This window comes from Diceros bicornis, chromosome 8 (assembly GCF_020826845.1).
Source record: "Diceros bicornis minor isolate mBicDic1 chromosome 8, mDicBic1.mat.cur, whole genome shotgun sequence".
Lineage (NCBI taxonomy): Eukaryota > Metazoa > Chordata > Mammalia > Perissodactyla > Rhinocerotidae > Diceros > Diceros bicornis.
In genome coordinates, this window is record NC_080747.1 from 40,093,099 (window position 1) to 40,116,436 (window position 23,338).

The 23,338-nt window shown below is 38.7% G+C and overlaps 1 protein-coding gene across 1 annotated transcript in view; it reads right to left on the reverse strand.

Annotated features, from left to right (window-relative positions):
• Window positions 1-15,615, reverse strand: part of FRYL (FRY like transcription coactivator) — a 247,891-nt gene extending 232,276 nt beyond the window's left edge. The window contains 1 exon segment of the mRNA XM_058547022.1: window positions 15,434-15,615. The gene's annotated coding sequence lies outside the window, so the exon portion shown is untranslated.
• Window positions 15,616-23,338: the final 7,723 nt, after the last annotated feature.

The window sequence follows — 23,338 nt, forward strand, 5'->3', positions numbered from 1 at the left end:
CATTATTTTTTTATAATTTTATTTATTTATTCATTATTCATTATTCATTAATTTTTGGAGGTGCTACTCAACCAATCACATTTCCACCTAATTGTATGGTCATTCAGCCCATATTCTCCCCCTTGTCAACAGAGACAAACTTTATAAAATGTCTGGCTGAAATTCGGTTACACTGTACCTTCTGCATTCTCTTGACCCACAGTCTAATAATCTTACCTAAAAAGAAGTACAGTTAGTCTCACATAATTGTCTTTAGTGAGCCCAAGTAATACTTTCCTTTAAAATGTAATCATAATCAATGTTTTAGCACATAAAACACAATGAACTCAGATTAGATCATACCAGGTTTCAAATCGTATTTTGAGATTTTTGAAGCAACATTAAAATATAATACAATAAAAAAATATGTATTACTCAAGGCAATGCAGAGAATAAAGGTATCTTTTTTTTTTTAATTTTATTTATTTATTTTTCCCCCAAAGCCCCAGTAGATAGTTGTATGTCATAGCTGCACATCCTTCTAGTTGCTGTATGTGGGATGCGGCCTCAGCATGGCCAGAGAAGCGGTGCGTCAGTGCGCGCCCGGGATCCGAACCCGCGCCGCCAGCAGCGGAGCGCGCGCACTTAACCGCTAAGCCACGAGGCCAGCCCCAAAAGGTATCTTGTGTTACACTTCAGATAATCAAGACAAATTGTCATCAATTTATTGTAATTTAAATTTATAAGTTTTTAAAAATTCTACAAGAGTCTTTATTCAACCATAAAAAGTTTAATAGGAAAAAAATATTTTCCCCATGTGTTCACAAAAATACAATTAAACTAGTAAACTTTAAGAAGTTTTGTGTTTCTAATAACATAGATTATTTTATTGAAACCAAATTCCCTAATTCCTTTAAGAACATATTTTTAGCTCAAAAATCTCTTTTACAAAGCCTTCAGAGGTTGTTCCAGTCTGAAATAGCCTCTATTTTGCGGGCAGAGGATATGAACAGATATTTTTCCAAGGAAAATTTACAGATGGCCAACAGGCACGTGAAAAGATGTTCAACATCACTAATCATCAGGGAAATGCAAATTAAAACTACATTAACATATCACCTTACACCCGTTAGAATGGCTATAATCACCAAGACAAAAAATAACAAATGTTGGAGAGGATGTGGAGAAAAGGGAACCCTCATAAACTGCTGGTGGGAATGCAAACTAGTGCAGCCTCTATGGAAAACAGTATGGAGATACCTCAAAAAATCAAAAATAGAAATACCTTATGATCCAGCTATCACACTACTGGGTATTTATCCAAACAACTTGAAATCAACAATCCAAAGAGGCTCATGCACCGCTACATTGGTTGCAGCATGATTCATTATAGCCAAGAAGTAGAAACAACTCACGTATCCATCGACAGATGATTGGATACAGAAGATGTGGTGTATATATATATATATATATATATATATATATATATATATACAATGGAATACCACTCAGCCATTAAAAAAAAGACAAAATCATCCCATTTGCAACAACATGGATGGACCTGGAGGGTATTATGTTAAGCGAAATATGCCTGACAGAGAAAGACAAACACCGCAAGATTTCACTCATATGTGGAAGATAAACTAACACATGGACAGAGAGAATAGTTTGGTGGTTACCAGGGGGAAGGGGGTTGGGGGATGGGAACAAGGGGTGAATTCATGCATTTATATGGTGACTGACAAACAATAATGTACAACTGAAATTTCACAATGTTATAAACTATTATGACATCAATAAAAAAAAAAAATAGCTTCTATTTTGCCCCTTCGTGATACCTACTACTATCTCTACCACTCACTTTGATACTCAGTCCTCTGATGCTTGGTATCTATTGCTTGTTAAATGTTTGATAATTTACTTATTGTCTGCAATAGGATCCTGCAGAGAAGAGAGTCTTTCTCATCTTGTCTAACTTCATCACAACCAATAGAGTACAGTGCTTATGAAAGGGTAAGCACTCAAATTCTTACATTAATTCATATTGCATATAATAGTTACAAACTTATAAAGAATTAAAATTAAAGTGAAAATTATCTGATAAATCTGAAGACTTTTTAGGATCCTCTGGTTCTTCAGGGTGATTGTAGTGTGGTAACTAAAAGGGAAAGCAGGGTCAAGCAGGAGAATTCCCAAGATGAGGTAGCTCTGTGCATATTTCAAGGTAGTGGGCAAAGAGGTAGGAAAGAAATGAAGATACAGGAGGTGATGGAAAATGGAGGTGGAGGGAATGAGATTCTGGGGCTCAAGTGAAGAGAAGGTGAAGGACATCTCTCTTTCTGAAAAGCGAAAACTAGGTGCAAAGATATATTGAAGCAGACAAGGGTTAAATTCAGCAGGTTGTGTTAAGAAAGAAAGAATATTTAGCTCCTAATATGTATTAAGTACGCACTATGTCAGTTTCTTATTGCTGTTGTGACAAATTACCACAAACTTAGTGGCTTAAAACGATAAAAACGCATTATCTTGCAGTTCTGGAAGTCAGAAGTCCAAAATAGGTCTCACTGGGCTAAAATCAAAGTGTTGGCAGAGCTGCATTCCTTTCTGGAAGCTCTAAGGAGAATCCATTTTCTTGTCTTTACCAGTTAATAGAGGCTGCCTACATTCCTTGGCTTCTGGCCCCCTTCCATTTTCAAAGCCAGCAATGGCCGATTGATCCCTTTTCATGATGCCCTCTCTGGTTTTGAGTCTTCTGCTGCTTCTTTTAAAGACCCTTGTGATTACATTAGGCCCAGCTGATAATCCAGGATACCCTCCCTATTTTAAAATTAGCTGATTATCAACCTTAATTCCATCTGAAACCTAAATTCTCTTTTGCAGTGTAAGACAACATTCACAGGTCCCAGAGATTAACATGTGGACATCTTTGGGGAGGCCATTATTCTGCCTACCACAGGCACTATGTTATGTTTCGTTTATATCTTTTTATTTAATCCTTACAACAACTCTATGAGGGAAATCATCCTTTACACATTTCATACATGAGGAATCTGAGGCTACTCATGGCACTTTTAGAGACCTTAAATAACTTAACCCAAAGTGCTGGGCTTATAGGAGATATTATCACAAATGTTTGTGAAATTGAACCAGTAGAACCAGGATTTAGATAGCACAGACTGCACTGGCCTGTTTCTAAAGCCCTCACTACTCTCTATTCGTGTGCGTGTGTTTGTATATGGCGGTGGAGGGAAATGTACAAAAAGTACACCTTTTCCTGCCCCCCACTTCAAACAAAACCATCTCTCCTTTCATCACTTGATATTTGAGATCTCTGTGCGTGATTTTGTTTAAAGAAAAGGTTTTTAGGGGGCCAGTCTGAACCACTGGGTTAGGTTCGAACTCTCTGCTTCAGCAGCCCAGGGTTCACAGGTTCAGATCTGGGGCACGACCTACACACCACTCATCAAGCCATGCTGTGGTGTCACCCCACATACAAAAAACAGGGGAAGACTGACACAGATGTTAGCTCAGAGACAATCTTCCTCAAGCAAAAAGAGGAAGATTGGCAACAGATGTTAGCTCAGGGCCAATCTTCCTCAGCAAAAAAAAATAATAATAATGAAAAAAAAGAAAAGATTTTTAAATCTCTACACACCATGCTACATTCCTTTTAGGCTTTGGTGAAGTCATATGTTAAGAAATAAGGCTAAAATTATGCAAAAAGGTGACATACCAGATGTGAAAATCCAAAGTATTTATGTGTCTCTGAATCATCTCAACGATTTTAGATGAATTATAGAGTTTAAGTTTGTAGATTCCTTCCTAAAGTGTACAATTTTAGATTCCAGATGTGAGCATATGAATTATTTTTATAACTATTTCAAGCATTCAGATAAATTCCCCAAAGTGTAATATATTGGATAAGAGATTATCAAGATTTTAATATATCTTGACACAAATAACCCATTATTTTTCAGGATCCTATCAACCATATGGAAATGTATCCTTTTTAAAAAAACAATTATTGGGGTGAAATAATGACTTCCAGGCATCCCTTCCCATCTAATAATGAACTCTTCTGATATTCCTTGGCCCTTCCCTAAACACTTGGGTAACAATAATTTTCTTTTTATGTCCTGAAAAAAAGGTGGAGATCAGAGAAGGGGTCTATGACTGACCACAGAAGCCTTGGTGTTAAATGGCTGGCAAGGGGCCGGCCCCGTGGCTTAGCAGTTGAGTGCGCGCGCTCCGCTACTGGCGGCCCAGGTTCAGATCCCAGGCGCGCACCGATGCACCGCTTCTCCCGCGTCCCACATACAGCAACTAGAAGGATGTGCAACTCTGACATACAACTAACCACTGGGGCTTTGGGGAAAAAAAGGAGGAGGATTGGCAATAGATGTTAGCTCAGAGCCGGTCTTCTTCAGCAAAAAGAGGAGGATTAGCATGGATGTTAGCTCAGGGCTGATCTTCCTCACAAAAAAAAAAAAAAAAGGCTGGCAAACATCTCGATTGAACTTACTCCTCTAGAGCAGCCATTTTTAATCTTTTCTGGGTTAGGGCCTCCGCTTTGAGATTCTGATGAATCTAGGGACCTCTCACTAGAAAAGTGCACATGAACACACGTACTCAAAATTTTTCATACAACTTAGTCTATTGCTTTTAAATCAACTGCCATCACAGACCATATAAAACCAGTCTTTCCAAAGATATCTGTACGTCTCATTTTTGGTTTTGTGCTGAAATTTGCTACACCCAGGAATAAAATTCAAAGTATGTAATAAAACAAACCAAACTTTAATTATTTTTGACAAATAGATACCAAAGTAGTGATGAGTGCTGGCTGTAGATCCTCTGGCATCAAAGCATAGTTCTACGAGAAAACCCACCTCTTCTACATTATTCTCCAGGGAGAGCTGAGGAAAACATACACATTAGACAGAGAAACGGCTCGGGTCCAGACAGTAAGGGAAGAATAATGTTGACAGAATTTAATGAGTGTTTCCCAAAACAGTAACATTTTATACTTCTATATATTTATAAAAAGGAAAAATATGGTTTCAGAAATAGGGAGATATTAAGATAAATTTAAATATTTGGAAAAAATCATACCAGACCTACTATGTTCCTCCTACTTAATCATTCAAAATGTATTCAGTTCAAAGTGGAGTAGATGTACTGCTCAGAGACAGAGTGATCAAGCCAATAGAGTGAAAGTACCAGGAGATTATACATATGTGTTATCTTAAATTTGAGCTTTACTCATATTCGATATGTAAGACTGATACCAGCACCGTCTCTTAGTCCTGTGTCAGGCTGTTTCAGTCTTGTGGCATTTATGTGAAGTATGCGGGATACCACAGATTGGTTCGCTTGACCTCCAATCTACCTATGGGCAATTTGAAAGGCACTTTTTAGTTGTTTGAGGGGCAAGCACAGTCGTGGAAATGTGAGATTGCTCTAGAGCATCATTCCAATGTCCATTCTCCGGCTTCTTGGAGATGAGAAGCAATGTGGCAGTACCAGCAGAGGCTTCTTGGTATGACTTCCTAATTCTGGATTGCAGCTATGGGCCCGTCCTGCAGTTTCCAGAGCATCTGGAGGCACGGGCAGCAGCAACAGAGGTGGCACAAGTTCTGGATTCCAGCAGAGCTCCCCTTGTGGGTTACCTCTGTATTGCCACTCTAAAACCTGCTATTAGGACATTCTAACAATTCTGTAAGCCCTCAGTACCCTGTATTAAATCTCTTTCAGCTTAGAATACTCAGAAGGGTTTCTGTTTGTGACACTGAACACACACAGTGTTACAGTAGGTAAAGATCTTCTAAAGGACAGGTAGCAGTTTTACACCCTGGAGAGGTTGGTTGTGATGGCCCCACTTGTCTGTTCACTTTCAGCATACTGCAACACCCTACAGCTCACACGTGCCCAATTAAGTAGATTTGCAGATATCATCAGAATTATGATATCACCCACTAATGGATTTTAAAAAGATTTTTGCCAAGAAAGGCAGATTAAACATAATATTAATAAAGCAAAATATAAGCAAGCAACAAGAAAATGGTAGAGCTGACAACTACCTTGTTACCAGTAACAGTGCCTTATCAAAAACTGTAAGGTAAAAAAGTGATTACCTCGTAAAACGTAAAACTATAAAACTTTTAGAAGAAAAATTGGAAAAAATCATCGAGACCTAGGACTGGATGAAGACATGACACCAAAAGCGCAGTTCAAAAAAGGAAAAAAAAATGTTTAAATGCACTACATGAAAATGTAAAACTTTTTTGCTCTGTAAAAGAGCCTATTCAGAGGATGAAAAGACAAGCTATGGACAGGAAGAAAATTTTTGCAAACCACATATCTGATAAAGGATTTATATCTAGAATATATGAAGAACTCTTAAAACTCAACAATGAAAAACAAATAATCCATTTGCTCATTAGGGAAACAATTAATTTACCCACTAGGGAAAGGCAAACTAACACCACAATGAGATATCACTACATAACTAAATTTAAATTAAAAAATTTAAATTTTTTAATTAAAATTTAATTAAATTTTAATTAAAATTTAAAATAAAATTAAAAAATAATGAAAATACCAAATTCTGGCAATGATATAGAAAAACTGTATCTTTCATATATTGCTGGTGGAAATATATAGCCACTCTGGAAAACAGTCAGGCAGTTTCTTATAAACTAAACATACACTTATAGCACAACTCAGTAATTGCACTCTTGGGCATTTATCCCAGAGAAACGAAAACTTATGTTCATACAAAAACCTATACATGAATGTTTACAGCAGCTTTACTCATAACAGCCAAAAACTGGAAACAACTCATAAGTTCTTCAAGAGGTGAATAGTTAAACAAACTGTGTACTGTAATATATCCCCACAATGACTAATACTCAGCAATAAAAAGAAATAAACTACTATTACATACAACAACTTGGATGGTTCTCCAGGGCATTGTGTTGAATGAAAAAAGTCAGTCCCAAAAGCTTACATACAGTATGATTCCACTTATGTAACACTCTCAAAATGACACAATTATAAAGATGGAGAACAAATTAGTGGCTGCCAGTTAATAGGGATAGGGAGGGTTGGGAAGGAGGGGACCTTTAGTCGTATGAGGGAGTTTCTTGGCAGTGATGGAACTGTATCTTGACTGTGGTGGTGGTTACATAAAACTAGACATGAAATGTTATCAAATTGCATAGAACTATACACACACACGAATGAGTACATTAAAAACCATGAAATCTGAATATGGCTACTTAACAGTATTGGACCAATGTCAGTTTCCTGATTTAACGTTGTTATTAACATGTTATGTTATATAAAATATTACAACTAGGGGATGCTTAATAAAGGTTACATCGGAATCCCTGTACTATTTTTGCAACTTTCCATGAGTCCATAATTATTTCAAAATAAAATATTTTTAAGTGATGACATTCAGTCTTACTTGTCTAATTTTAAAAATTACTATTTTAAGTGGAATCAAAAACATGGAAATAATACATTTTAAGTTGTTCTAAAATGTTTTTCATCTTTATCTATTATTATTTGTTAATGTCTTATTACATACATAATGTGTAGTATATAGTTTAAAAGAAACACATATTGGGGAATGCAGATAATTTTTTAATTGCTGGGTGTGACATAAAATTTTTGCAGACCAGACCTCTTTTATAGCAGCTACAGAAGTCTAAGATTCTACCTATCTCTGAAAAATTTTACTTGGGGAAGCATATACTAGAACAGGAAAAACACTGGACTGAGATTCAGAACGAATTCTATCCACAGTTTAAACAAGTCACAATCTCATTCTCATCTACAAAATGTAGGAGTTGTATCAGATCATTCCCAAGGATGTTCCAGCTCTAAAAACATTGTAACTCCATGAGTTCTACAACAGAAGAAAGTGAAACAATCATAAAGAAATGTATGACAAAAACTCTAACCAGTATTTATTCAAAGTATACTAAGGCTTCATTATTGCCAGGAGTATTAAATACGAGACATAGTTGAAGTTATCATCAACACAAACATAGAAAAGGGCATCTACAAAGATAATTTCACCTCAAAGAAAACAGATTACCAAAAGATCCAGTTTAAATATAAATATCTAGATAACAGGCACCTGTGGCTATTTTACATGCAACTTCCTAGCTCTTTAAGGCCTCTAATTTCTGCTGATGAAATTATATTGAGTTCTATACTGCAACAAACAATATACAGTGCATACAAGTATCGTGGTATATAAGCTTGGCATTGTGATGGTTCTTGCAAGAAGTAAAATATCAAGACATCCAAGAAAGAATTATTTTCCACCCACATGAGTTAGACTTAATAAGACAGAATTTTAAGAGGTCCATTATTCAGGGGAAGTTAAACAGTACAAGGTAACTATACCACCCTGTTTCACCACCTTCTGCATTCCAGAAATATCACCTACCTGAAACAGAGTCCAAAACTAGGAAAGAAGCAAGAGTCTTCGTAGCAGTAAAAACCAACATAACAAGGCCCTAGCACTAAAGCTCCATGCACAGGAAATCCTGTGGTCCCTCACCCAGAACCTTCTATCATTTTGATCCACCATTCAACAAGTGTGCTATGGGTTCTCTCCCCATAGCATACTGAAAATATCAAATTAGAAAGCCAAGGAAACGTCTACAGGCAGATTTAATGAGAGCACACAAAGAGATACAACTAACAGTAAAGTAATGCGCAAATCAACCCCAAAACAAGACATGATTTACAAAGGAATGGTTTCACCAACACATGAACAAAATATGGTGGTCTGCATATTGCTGACCGCAGAGACTAATGGCTGGAGTTTCTTCTGCAAATAAATTGTTATGAGTTCGCTGACACACAAGACACATGAATGGAACCACCAAAGTAATATTTTTTTTTACCAGTACTAGAGACAGCATAATCCATCTTACATTTTTAAATGGAGAACAAAACTGCAAATTGCATTTAAATTATCTCTCCAGCATTCTTTAGTATTGAACTAAATTATGTCATATTTGAAGGTTACCATGAAATAGACATACCAAAAAACAAAATAGAACAAAACAAAACAAGGAATCCTGAGAAGTTGAAATACTATGTTGAAATCCATTCAGGCAACAAAGCATACATGTGACTATTTTATAATCTAAAAAATAAGGCTGCATTGCAGTAAGTGAACAAACTAATAACCCTTTCTCATCAATTCTCAGACGCCTTTTAAAAACAACACTTTAATCTCTCTGAAGTATGGATGCTCTGAAATAGAGATGTTATCTTACAATTGCTGTCATCCAATAGCAGGATGTAGTTGGTGAAAACCTTATGTCGACATCTCCTGGAAAGATCAAGAAAGCATCAAAGTGTCTTAGATTTGATCAAAAATGGCCATAATCTTAAAAAAGACAAAGAAATTACTAGAAACCTGTGAAACTACAGAAAAATTCTCAAAAATAAATTGCATCCTTTTACCTTAAATGATAGTATTTATCACATTACTTAGCAAGCACTCAATAAATTTAGCTACTATTATTATTACAAGATGGAAAATAAGGGCTGGTAGAGCTGATGAAAGTATCTATGATCATAGTGATCAGGCAATCAATAAGTGCCTACAAGGTCACAGCATTATGCAGGGGCAATACAAGTACATCATGATCAACGTAGGAAGCACTATTTTTGAGCAAATAAATGGCGAGTTGCACAATACAACATTTTAAACCAATAAGGTAAACATCACATTAGTTTCAGCAATGATTAGAGCTTACTAAGTACTTTCAATTTCTTTTAAAGTATTGTCCTTTACTTAAGCCCAGTATGCAGAAACAGATATAAACTGTTTACTTGAAGAGAGTCGCCAAATGATTAAATGAATATAAAGAAGTATCACCAAAACGAGTCTTATAATTTTCATAGGTGAAAAAAAATCTCTTTTCCCATTACTCTCCAGGCTTAGGTAGAATAATGATTTAGATAAATTCCTTCTTAAAGAAAATCTTTCTAAATTTGGAGCTGCACACACCATGAAAGGACAATCTCTACTCCTAGGATTTATACACATTTAAAGGGACCAATTTATACAGGAATGCACATTTATTAAATTGTTATATTTCACTTATACGAACTGTCCAGAACTGGCAAATGTATAGAGACGGATTGTAGTGGTTGCCTATGACTGGGAAGGGAGGTGGGGAAGATGATGGGGTGATGAAAAAGTTCTAAAATTGATTGTGGTGGTGATGCACAACTCTGGAATATACTGAAAACCATTGAATTATACACTTGAAATAGGTAAGTTGTATGGTATGTAAATTAGATCTCAATAAAGCTGTTCTTTTAAAATCTTAACTCTTCACGAAACTTGACAAATTACAATTGATGCATTAGGCTCCAACTCCATAGGACGTACCTACCCCTCTGTCAGACACTCTTTCTGGCCTGGCTGACTCCATCAACAACAGACTACAAAGTCCCTTTCCTAACAATACAATTCTTTCCCCAGAAACACAAAGAGCCAGCAACAGGTGGCGGCGGCGGGGGAGGGGGTCCATTTTGTACAAATTAGAAATACTTCAGACTGTATTTTAATATAAGTGATTCTTCAAAATAATTATTTTCATAACATTGAAGAAACACAAATCCTGATAAAAGCAAATATTTATTATAACATTTTGAGTTTAAAAGAATGTGTTACTGCTCTGTCGGCAAACTGTGAGTTATCTGCTAGGATGCAGAATGTAGTCTCACGACGGCAGTCTTTGAAATGGATGACCCTTGTAGGGTATAAGGAAACCAACGTTTGCAGAATTTCAGAAGTATTCTGCCCCATAAGAATAGCAGTGTCTGAAATTTAAAAAAAAAAAAAAAAAATTCTAGAGCTGACAGATTTAACTCAGGCTCCATGGAACCCAACCCACCTCCTATGGGCCAGGTTTGTCTGCTAGGATACTTTGGAAAAAGCTTTGCAGAACAATAAACAAGAGTGAATAATAAGTTTGCCTAGGCGTGCACTTTGTTTATGCTATCTTTAATCCACATGTACCGCTCTATTTAAGGATCTACTCAGAGGAGCTCACAACTTGTGGTAGAAACGGACGTAATCTTCTCCTCAGTGCCTAGCATGTGCTTAGAGTGGGTGCAGTTCTCAGTACCAACTTGCTGAATGCATGGAGATTTCTCAGCTGATTAGGCCAACTGACTGCTTACAGCTGAGCTTCCTATTTAGGAACCTTTGGAAAACCTTTTTCCCCTTTGAGTTAGCTTAAAGAAGCTCCTAGAACAATAGAATCTTATCACCTACTTCATTGGCCTGAATTGTAGCTCCCTTTTCAAAATGAGCAACAGGAGGTTAGAGTAAAACCTGGATCAAATCTTGGATATCATTTGATCATAAACAAATGTCTTCCTCCATTCCTCCTTGGGCTACTATGAGAAGTGCCTGTTGGCAGTCTCAAAGCAATTTTTAATGCTCTCTAGAGATGAGGAGAATCAAGAAATGAAAAGAGATTATGCCTAGAGTATGTACTCCAAAAATTTTTTAGGGCAAAGGCAGGTAAACTGTTCAGGGACACAGGTTTTGATCAATTTTTGAAACAATTATGAAGGCTATATTTTGAACACAAACATGCAGGTCGCAGCCTTGTATCGCAAGAAAAGGTAAAAGAACCAGAATTACTGAGCGAGGAGAAATTAATAATAAGTGTATAAAAATCTATTACTTTCCCCATTCCCAGTAAACACAACTTACTAACTAAAATTTTTGAGTATGATACTTTAAGGCAGTCCTATCTCAAGGTAATAAAAGAAAGGGAAAGAACAGGAAGAATAAACCCAAACCATCACTAATAGTTACAATGTGATAAGGGCAGTGTTACGGGGGCACTTTTAATTTCTAAATTATACACGTCTTTCACATCAATATTTTACAATGAGCATGTGAAACTTTGGTGATATGGAAAAAAAGTTTTTCCTTTAAATATACACACTTTTCCCAAATAAAATAATTTGAACTTCTTTACAGCTTATGGTTTTACAGAATACTGATGGGCTAATAAAACTGTTCAAGTACTGTAGGCAACAGTAAAAAAGGGAGGGAGGGGATCCAACTTTTGCTAATGGTTTTTACCAAAGTCCACAATCTAATGAAGAAATACATAACCACACTGCAAGTCAGAGCATGGATTGTACTGTAAAAGGGTTTTACAGGAGCAAGAGGAAAGAGCATCACTTACGATTGGGAGAATAGAAGAAAAGCTTGCAGACAAGGTGACAATTGAACTGGGTTAGATGGATGATCCCTCTGGTGAGGTGAACAATAGCTGAAATTCAGAGCACATGCTCTGCCCCCAAAAAACATTTTATAGATAAAAATAGTTCAAGCAGAGAACAGACAACCAGCCAACCCACAAACATTTTTTTTAAGTTTATTTAAAAATATATCATAAAATCTGCCATATAAAGCAAAGAGAACTTTCCCACCTCATCTAGGTTTCTTCTCTCATTCTTTTATTCCTTTACCATTTTGGCATGAATCCTGTGTCACTGGTACTTTGCACCTGTTTCAGCACTGAGGTACACACCGTCTTTTTCCTACGGATGATGATTTTGCATCTCCCCATTAAACTGTATACCTTTGAGAGCAATGACTGTCATCCATCTCTACTTTATCTTCCCATAATACTCCCTAAATAAATAAGTACTCAACAGATGTTGATGACAGATGAAACCTAGTTCTAATAGTTATGACAATAAACTATCACTATCACAAAAGATGTCTGTGGAACAGATATTATAAACAATAAAATCAAATTTTTGTACAGAAAATAAAAAGCGTTGAGATTAATATATTTTCCCCAGACACTAAACCAACTGCTGTTCTTTAGTATAACTTGTTCAGAAAGGTGTTTACTAAAAAAGAAAAAATTAAGTTTCTTAAACAGCCTCTATAGAACATTATCTTTTTCTGTCACAAAGACCTAAGACAACAAACTTATTGGGCACTAGAAGGGTACTAGGTGACACAGTGAATTTGCACAGAAATGGAGGACAGTCCTAGTTCCCAAGAATCTCAAAGGACAAGAAATGGACTCTTCAATCTCAAGAAATGCCTTGGCAATGTATATATATAAGACAATGTGTTTAAAACAATGTGAAAAGCACACAGGAAAAATGTGTTTTCCAGGAAACATGGCCTAGATATTTCAAAGATAATTCTTTCTGAATGTTTATATGTGCTCTCTTAAAAGTTCAGAAATTCTCTCCTCTATTGTTTAAATAAGGTGGTAAGTAAACAAGGATAGAAATTGGGAAACTTGTTTAAATCTTTAAATCTTCTACTTTCTATTATGAAATGGAAAGAAAGATTATGCCTGCAAGCTTGCCTGACATCCTTCCAACACAAGAGAATCAAAGGGGGGAGGAGGGAATATTAGGTGTAACAATGCCAGCTACCATCAAGATTACCACAAAAGATCATGTTTTGTGTGTCTACATTTCCTAAATTCTGTGGGAAGAAGTGAGTCTCTCTCAAACATTATTATCTGAAATTGGCTTTCAGTTTCCCAAGTATAGTTTCTCCTTTGTTGTTGCTGAGCCTGTGAACTTACAATGTTTCACATCACTCAAAAAGTTACTAGACAGTGAGTTAATCAATGAACACTTTGGGAAGTTGTTAGTATCACTTTAAAAAAAAACACTGGGCCAATGTTCCAACAAAATTCACTCTTCTAAGAGAAGCATTTTACAAAATAACTCAGCATGGAAGAAGACAGGATGGAATGCTATTTTTGATAATGAGTAGCAAAAAAAAAAAAAAGACTACAGAATAACACACCCACTGCTACTTTGTTTATAGGTCTATAACTTGCACATGCAAGTACTCTACAAAGTATTGCACAAGAAGAAACTGTCAAAAATGAAAGCTTATGAAAACATTCCTTTTCTAAATTAGGTCTAACAAGGAATGTGCTGTTTCTAAATATGACTTCTTCAGCAAGTATTGACAGGTATAGCATAGCAATAACGCTCAAGATGGAAAAAACACATCTTATATCTACTTGTTTTTGTTTTATCAATAGTACAAGTCGCTGTTACCAATCATAATACCTATGATTTCAGTCGTAGACATTAACATTACGGAAGATATCTGCTAGGCAGAACAGTATTTTACAAACTAATTTTATTTCTATCAAAAGTCTAGCTTTTTTCCTAATCCTACACACCCTAGCAACCTGGGTTTTTTGGTTTGGGTTTTTTTTCCTTTTTCCCCTTCCCAAAGAACCTCCGCCCGTAAGTGGAGGTAATACTTTCCACAGTTCAAAGGTTAAGGCAAATTTGGCCCTCATCAGCAACACTCCCCCGCTTTTTTTTTTTTTTCTTGTCAAATTATCTTGGCCTGAGAGAAGTTAATGGTCTCATATAATTGCGAATCCACGACAGAAGCGATTTCAGGTGCCGAGGAACGAAACTGGGAGGGGAGGAAAGACCGACAGCAATCAAAAACCATTTCGTCCTAGAAATCAGCCTCTCAGGACGCAGGAAACGAGGTTATGCCCAGAGAACCTGCCGCCCGGAAGCCACAACTTCCATCAATCGGCACAGAAAAGTTGCAAGGAAGAGCTCCGCGCCCAGGCAGCCGGCGCCGGTGCGGAGACTGAGCGCAGCACACTCAGCAGGCCCGGAGGGCCCTCGGCCGGTGGCTGCGGCGTCCAGGGGGCCGACTCCGGAAGGCTCAGGGTATAGGGGTGCGCGACCGGCCCGGAGAGGCGTGGGCACAGGGCCCAAGTCCGCACCCCTCCCCACGACCACGAGCAGTGGGCGCAGAGACGAGCGCAAAGGAAAAGAGGGACAATGCTGGGCCGGGCTGGCGACCCCGCGCGCTCCAAGGGTCCCCAGCGCCCCTTCCGGCCCCGGGGCCGCCAGTTGCCGCGCTCAGTTTCCTCCTCGGCCCTCCCTTCAGCGCTGGGGCGGCGAAGCCGTGGTCGCCGACCTCCCTCCGCCTGGCCGCCGCCGCCTTTCTCTCCGCCGGGCGGCTCCGGCGAGTCAGCTAGGCGGCGGCGCGTGCGAGCAGAATGGAGCGCGCGAGGGGAAGGGGGCGCGCAAGGAAGCGGCGCGCGCGAAGGGAGCCGGGCGCGCGGGGGAGCAGGGCGCGCGGCGCTCCCCGAGGACCCGCTGGCGCTCCGGCGGGTTTTCGGTTGAGGCGGGGGCTGCGCCGCGGTTTAGTGTCCGTTACGAGGCTTGGCCCGGGCGGCGCAGCTTGCCAGCCATCCTGGCCGCCTCCCCCTCGGCTCCCATCAGGAAGGGCAGCCGGGCAAGGGCCGGCGACCTCGTCTCCCGCCAGGGCTGCGGCCGCCTGTCGGCAGGCATCCCGGCGCCTGCCCCTGGGGCTGGAAAAGAAAGTAAAATGAAGTGCCTTTCCCCAGGCAACACCTACCCGTCCCCAGTCCAAGTGCGGCTGCCTCGCTCCTCTGGCGCCGCCGGTCCCCGCCCTCGGGCCCCGGGCTCAGATCTCTTGACAATGGCGCGTCCCCTTTAAGGAATAATCCGATCGGAACCGATCTGTGGTTAAACCTCCCTCCGACTCTGATTTTAACCGGATTTCTCTCTCTCTCCCCCAGAGCCCGACAGGCGCCCGGCGGTGCTGCGAGCTCTTCCCACCCCTTCCCCGCCCCGCCCACTCCCCCGCCTTCCTGATTGGCGACAAACACTGCAACAGGAACAGCAATCCTCGCACTCCACTAGCCAGTCCAGCCGCCGCTCAGAATTACCCCCTCCCCCGCCCCGCCCCTTTTCCTGGGTTGGTCCTACCTCTAATCACTCTCTGTCCTCTACTCTATCGTTGCTTTGGAGAACTGGCAGTCAAGGCTCACCCTCCCGCCTCCGGAAAGCGAACTTTATTTTTATTGGTAAAAGGACATCTTCCTGTGCACCTGATTGGGCAAGGAAGGAGCTATTCTGCACACCCCTCACCCATTACCTCTCTCCCTTTACGAGTTTGAGAAATATAGCCGCCAAGTCCTCCCTACTTTGCCTTCTTCTAAGCGCCTTTCCTATTAAATGTGGGTAGGTATCGTGGACACATCTCACAGCCGGTATTAGGGAAAGCCAGAGGAGAAAAGAGAAAAATTCAAAATCTTCTCCAATGAGTAAATGTATTCTGAGCTGGAGCTGGGATCCTGCGGAACCTCATCGTGAGGTTTAGCGAATTTAGTGGTACGAATGAGTTAGAATACCTTAAATTTTAGTACTAACTCCTCCTGAGAGTCACTCAACAAGTTTTCACTCACTGTCCACTCTACAACTACCGTCGATTCCACTGGCATTTGGCCATCTAAAGAGATTTAATAAAGGTATCTGCAAACCTGGGGTGCCCTTGTTTGTCTCGCAATCGTTCATTTAAAGTCATTTAAATCATTTCCATTAAAAGTTTCCTTTTAGTCACGGCCTCTGTGTCATTCCGGCGTTTGTCACGAGAGCTAAGTGACTTTTCTGAAAAGATTGAATAGATGGTCCCCCTCATGCCAACCTCAAAGTTAAAGACGTCCATCTCCCTTGCTAGAACTGTTGCAGGGAAAGCCCGGATTGAGCCCAAGCGGTAGCAGAAGGCTATTCCTTGAGGGAGAGAGGGAGTGTGGCACCGGAAGCTTGACCCTGCAGCAAAACCTCACGCGTGAAAAGAGGAGAAATTCGGCGGCAGCCTGGTGGGGTCTGCATTAGGATTTCCCCGGTTTCCCACCGGAGCTGTAAGAACCGAAAGGGTTGTAACTACTAAAACTGGGTACAGTTAATACTTTGGTACCCGTCTAAGAATGTTAGGGGAAAACGGTTAAGTGTTCTGCTCCTGTTTGCCAATGAACTTTGGGAGACTTGGGACCACAGGATATTTAGTGCAGTTGCAGTGATAGCCCGGCGGAAATCAGTGGTGCCAAGAAAGTGGCAGCGCCCAGCAGTACCCTGGGTTTCGTTCCAGAAAGGTGAAAATAAACATCGATAGTCCATAGGACTTTCCCAGCGAAAATTCTCCTGGGAATACCCATAAGTAACGAAGAATGAGAAAACGGAACGTTGTGGGTGGTTTAGGTGTTGCTAGCGGGGGCAAGAGACAAGGAAATATCTGGGTTATATTTACATGGCCTTCACGGATATACATATATAAATCTCTTATTAAGTGTCTATCACTAACCCCCTATTTTCAGCCTATTCCATTTGTTTATTAGTTTTTTTTACTACAACCAAGGTAAAGCAAGACTCCTGGTTTTCTTCTGATTTACTACTCACAAGCTTTGAGCCTGCTTCTGGGGTCCGATATTCTATATTAGAATATAATTGAAATAAGAATGTTCTATATTCTAATATCTAGTATGATCTTCTGGAAATAAAGACATCTAGTATTTCAGATGTGTACACAACTGCAGGTTTTGTTCAAGATCTAGGTGACATTTTCAAGTTCTTTGTAAAACACCCGCTCTATGATGCCCAGATTGTTTCATTATACTAACACATTGGGCTCATAACTCCAGGAGGCAATCTACAGCAACCTCTAGATTCTCTTCCTAACACTAACCAACCATGCTGAGATCACCACCTTACAAATATAATTTATATTGTTTTTTCTCTATTTCACACTTGCCTACAATAGGATTATTTATCACTTTTTAGCCCATACACTCAGCCTCCTGGTACTAACACTCCTATTGGTATTTCACATTGAGGAAGAATTTCGAAAATCTGAAAACCTGGAGCTTCCAATAGGCAGGTCATTTTTAAGAATGTTCAGAGTTCCTGAACACAGCCCAAATTCTAACCCTGGAGAAATTCACAGTTTGTACTTTCCCCTTCAGAGGGACTTTATCTCCTACCTTTGTTTCCCATCTCTAAGCCAGACCCCATTCTTTAAAAAGAAATATCCCCCTAATGTGCCCATATGACTAAAGCTTTTTAACATCCTTGTATACAGATCTTTGGTAAAGTCTTCTAAAGGGTGAAATACATTATGATCACTTATTCTCCCTGTTTATATACAAAGGTAAACCACATCAAAGAATTCCCATAGTTTAACCAGTAATTAGTTTCCTCAGAAAAATTATGTTACCATTTATATTGCAAATTCTTTTCAGTCCATGATACATTTATATAGTAGCTATTACGTGCTGAGTAAATAATAGGGGGAATATGATGAGTATACCACCATTCTCCAGAGAGTAAAATGAATCGCCAAATTCCATCCATAAGTGGCACGTTTTACTCTTCACTCAGCACATAGGTGGATACCATCTATTAACCAGTGATTTTTCTACAGTAAAATTAAGAAAAATCCAATTACTAGAAGCTGTCGACCAAAATCTCTTCCCCCAGCACCTTACTAATATTAACCAGAATGAGTCAAATTAAGAGAAAATAAGTTTATAGTCATTTGATTTTATAAAGAAACTTCAAGAAATATTTCCTGGGTCCCTATAGAAGAGGCCCACATCCTCCACCTTCTATACTTCAATGTGTTCAATGTAAAATGAGAAGTGATATTCATTGAGAATATCACTGAAAGATCTTCAATCATCAGTAAAAGATTCAATTATGTTCAATATTTTCTACTTTGGCAGAAGGGAGATACTAACACAGTTTTAGGAAGATTTCCAATTCTCTCCTGCTTAAAACCCCTCAAAGATTATCTAGGCACATATTAAATATGGTTCAAGCATCTCGGCAAAGCATACAAGTCCTTTTATAATCTGACTCCAGGCTACTTCTCAGATTTCTTCTCCGACCACTCCCTTATTTGACACTTGAAACGCTGCTCTATCAATATCAATGATCCTGCTCTTTCAAGCCTCAATGCCTTTGGTCATGTGGTTCCATTTGTGTAGAATAGCATTCCCCTCCATGCTCACCTGGAGAACTCGCCTATCAATCCATTAAAACTCAATAGAAGCATTACCTTCTTTATGAAGCCTCCTCTGATTGCACCCCCTTCCCTGACTTAATTATGTCTCTACCACACACATACATGTATTATTCTGATTACAGGTATCACATTGAAGACAGATCTTAAATGTTTCTTTTTCTGTCTCTTGCCCTAATCTGGTTTGTTCTTGAAGAGCAAAGGCTATACTTATGCATCTTTGCATGGGCATCACTTAGGATGATGCCTAGCATAACTGAAGGCTTTCAATAAATGCATGTCAAATTGAGTTGAATGATCAAGGCTGAAAAGAAAAGGTTAACCTACAGAGTGAAAACCTTATTAACTAGAATACTATTCTAGGAGCAATCTAATCACTTATTATTTTATTATAAATCTATCTTATCAATTAGTCTAGGTCACTGGTTCCCAGACTTTTTTATTTCATGGACTGGTAAAATTTCCAAGGAATTTTTGACATAGGCTTAACAACTTTTTATTTTGCATAGTAAAGGTGTAAAAATAAATAAATCTTCTATCTATTCTCCCCATTATTTCATAACATAACAAAAATTAAAAACTAAAAATTGGGAAGGTTCTAACTTCAGAATGAAAGTTCTTTGAACAAATTTGACATTGCGAAGAACTTGCACAAACCTCCACTTGAATCTAGAATACTCACTGCACTTCATTCTACTTGATCTGATGCTTCTTTTCGTCTATTTTAAAAGATGGTTTAGAAATGAAAATATTCCTAAGGTTTTTTTCCCCCACAATTATCCATAGGGGGGAAAAAACTATTTGACTTTTTGTTAATTTTCACTCTACCCAAGAGTAAACGCTAGAGTTTCATCACTAATTTACTTGCTAGCTTCCTGCTGGAATATTTTCGGAGAAACTCTTATTGTTTATGGAGGCCCTTGCAAAACGTTGCTTGAATTCCTTTTTGCATCTACCCTGTCTTATAGAGTTCCCCTCCTTTCCTTTTGGGAAGCTTATTCCTCTTTAAAACCCATTGTTTAAGTTCCTTGGAAAGTTCTCCCATTGTTTGTCAATGAGTCAAACAATAAGAATCTAAGTGCTCTTTTTAAAATTTTTTTACCCATATAGCACTTATATTTTCTGAGCTTCCAAAAATTTAGATTAAGTGCCTGATAACCATCAATGACTATTATAGTGTCTATCCTGTGTCACAGTCATGATAATAATAATATGAGCCATATTAAAGCACATGGAGAAATGTTTATGTTATATTACTGCAAATATATTTACATGCATGTAAGTGCTTTTTCAAGTAGTGCAACTCAACTAGATAGAAGTTCTTTATGATAGGGTAGCTCATAATGCTAAACATCCTGAAGAAGAAATCTTCTGATGTCATGGTAAAGGTCTAGAAATACCACCTTCTAAACTGGATCAAATAATTGATTTCTTGTTCTGTGGGATACATGACTAATGTATATGAGATCATCTTCCATTAATAAAATATTATATTTATTTCATCTTATTTCAATTTCTATACCTATTTCAGATCATTTAGGAGCTTTATATTTTAATACTATTTTTATTAATTGGGATATCTTTATGAATAGGATCTTAACTTTATCCAAAATATCTTACTGCTGGTATGTTGGTATTCTGCCTAATCTTTCCTTTTATCATTACAAGGGGACTTCCATTCTAAACAGATCTGTTGTGTGAAAATGTGACTTTAAAGAAGAGATAAATCAAGGATTAAATACCGACTTTATAAATGAATTATTCTGAGGGATTTTTTTTAGAATATTATTCAACTTAAATCTATTTCCACTCACAAACAGCTTTTTAGAAGTAAAAGGTATTAGATTTCAGTACAATCCCCTTTGTCTACTCTATCATTAAAAATATCTTTGAATTCAGCAACGAAGAGGATATACAGTGGCTAATCTGTATAATCTAATACAGATGAGATGTTTAAATTAAATTATTTAAAGGAATGAACAATTCATCTGTCCCTGTTGGGATGGTTATCTAGTACTATGGTGAGATCACTTTGAAACTATCTTAAAACCTTGTTAGATTTTAATGTGTATTTTAAAGTGTTGCTTTGGTAAGTATGAATATGTACTAGAAAGAGATATAGTCCCTTTAAAAGAAGACAGAAAGCAGTTTTTAATCCGTTTCCAGTTTATGAGTTGAAGGAAAGTTGGGGGGGAAATGTAGGCACTCTATTTCAATTCATTGCTACCACCTACCAACTCATTATCTCATTTGAGAAAGGAATTCATGAATTAGCCAAAGAACTAGCAAATCTTCTGATCTGGGGGAAAAAACAGTTACATGATCATACCACTGGCAAAGGAGGATACCATATGACTGATCTCCTTTGGGGGCTTCTGTCTGTCGATAGAGAAGCAGAAAAACAAAGGACAAAGGAAAGTCTCTTTAATTAATCCTACCAAGTAAGCAAAATAAATAGATCACTTGTTTCAGCAACTGAAGCAAACTGTTAACAATTGAGAAAAGCCACCTGCAGGTGCTTTTGTATGCAAGCTGCCCCAGAGCCCAGAATTACTATTGTTTAACGCAAGGGTCAGCAAACTTTCTGTAAAAAGCTAGATAGTAAGTATTTTTGGCTTCATGGGCCATATGGCCTCTTTCACAACTACTCAACTCTGTCGCTGTAGCACGCAAGTGGTCATAGAGAATACACAAATGAATATGCGGGGCTATGTTCCAATAAAACTTTATTTATGGACACTGAAATGAATATTTAATTTTCATGTGTCAAAATGTATCATTCTTCTTTTGATTTTTTTTTCATTTAAAAATATAAAAACCATTCTTAGCTTACAGGTCATGCAAAAAAGAGGTAGTGGGCTGGATTTGCCTATGGGCTGTAGTACTGACTCCTGGTCTAGCAACTAATTCACTAGAAAAAATTTTTTTTCTTTGTTGAGTAGCTAGTATGTGTCAGGTGCTATGCTAGGCCTGGGGATTATAATGGCTAACAAGATAGACATGGTCCCTGTCTTTATGGAGCTTATGATTTAATAATCACACAAATATATAATTAGAAACTATAATAAATGGTTATGAAGAAAAAGTACAGGATGCTCTAAACTATGAGTTGTAATCTAGACTAGGAGGTCAGGGAAGGCTTTCTGTTTGACAAGGACTGAAAAATGAGGATGAATTGACCTGGTGAAGTAGGGGGTGGGGAGGAGGAAAAGGCACAGCGTGTGCAGCACATTGATGGCACCGAAAGGCCTGTGTGCCTGCAAAATACAAAGTGAAGGGAAGAGAGACAAGCAGTTAAATTGGAGAAATAGGTAAAAGCAAAAGCATTCAGGGCCTAGTGGGTCTTTATTTTAAATCAAAGCCATGACGTGGTCAGGTTTGCGTTTTTGAAAGATCACTAGCTATTGTATGGAGAATAGATTAGTGAAGGGCAACAGTGGAGACTACAATTGTCAAAGGCTGCTAGACCCTAGATTCTAGGCCCTAGAGCCAAACATTACTATTACCTATGCCGGATACTGTTCTTAATACTTGACATGTATCAACTCATTGAAGTTTCACAGCCCCATAATGGGCATTATTATCTTCCCTTTACGGAGGAGACTTAACTACAAGCTGCCTCTCAATTTCTTCTCTTAGTGCACCCTCAGTTGCCTCTGGTTTACAGATTTATGGAAAGTAATTAAGGAGAGAGGTAAGAATGGGGAGGAAAAAGGAGGCAGAAAGAAATGAAGAAGGTGTGTTCTATGGGACCATAGTCTTGGCTCAGAGCCCAGTCTCTTTTCCAAGAGATTATATTGTTTACTGGGAATGAGGCCCAAATTGCATGAGGTAGCTGCCCTGGGTATCTTCGGAAGCCCTTGTGAGAGTACTCATTGCTACAAAAACATACCCAATGCAATATCTGGGACATACTTACCAAGAAAGTCCCCCCTGTTTATCTAAAATGCAAATCTAACTGGGCACCCTGTATTTTATCTGGCAAGCCTACACTAAGGAAACAAACACATTCCCTCCCATAAAACCTAGACGTCATCTGGAGACCCCTGGCCCCTTAAGATTTAGAAAATCAGCCTGAACATCTTCTACAAGTCCACAAGCCTTCCCAAAGATTTTTGTGAATTACCAGGGCAGGGTTAGTGGGATGGGGAATTCTGTTTTCACCTTTGCCTCCAGGCTCATTCTTTCTCCCTGAAGACTCACTTCTGAGCTCTTCCAAAATCAAGAAAACCAACAAACCTATAGAAACATTGTAAGAGTGGTAGATTTCACAGAAAGGCTGGGAGCTGGGAGCTGAAGGGAGCAGTTTCCTCAGGCACAGCCTCAATAACAGCTCAAAGTAGTATTTTATTAGGATCTCTTCTTTAAAGTTCTTTCAGCCACCTACCACCATGGCGCTCTGCCATGATCTCCGGGTCATGCTCACCCTCTTGACACGCT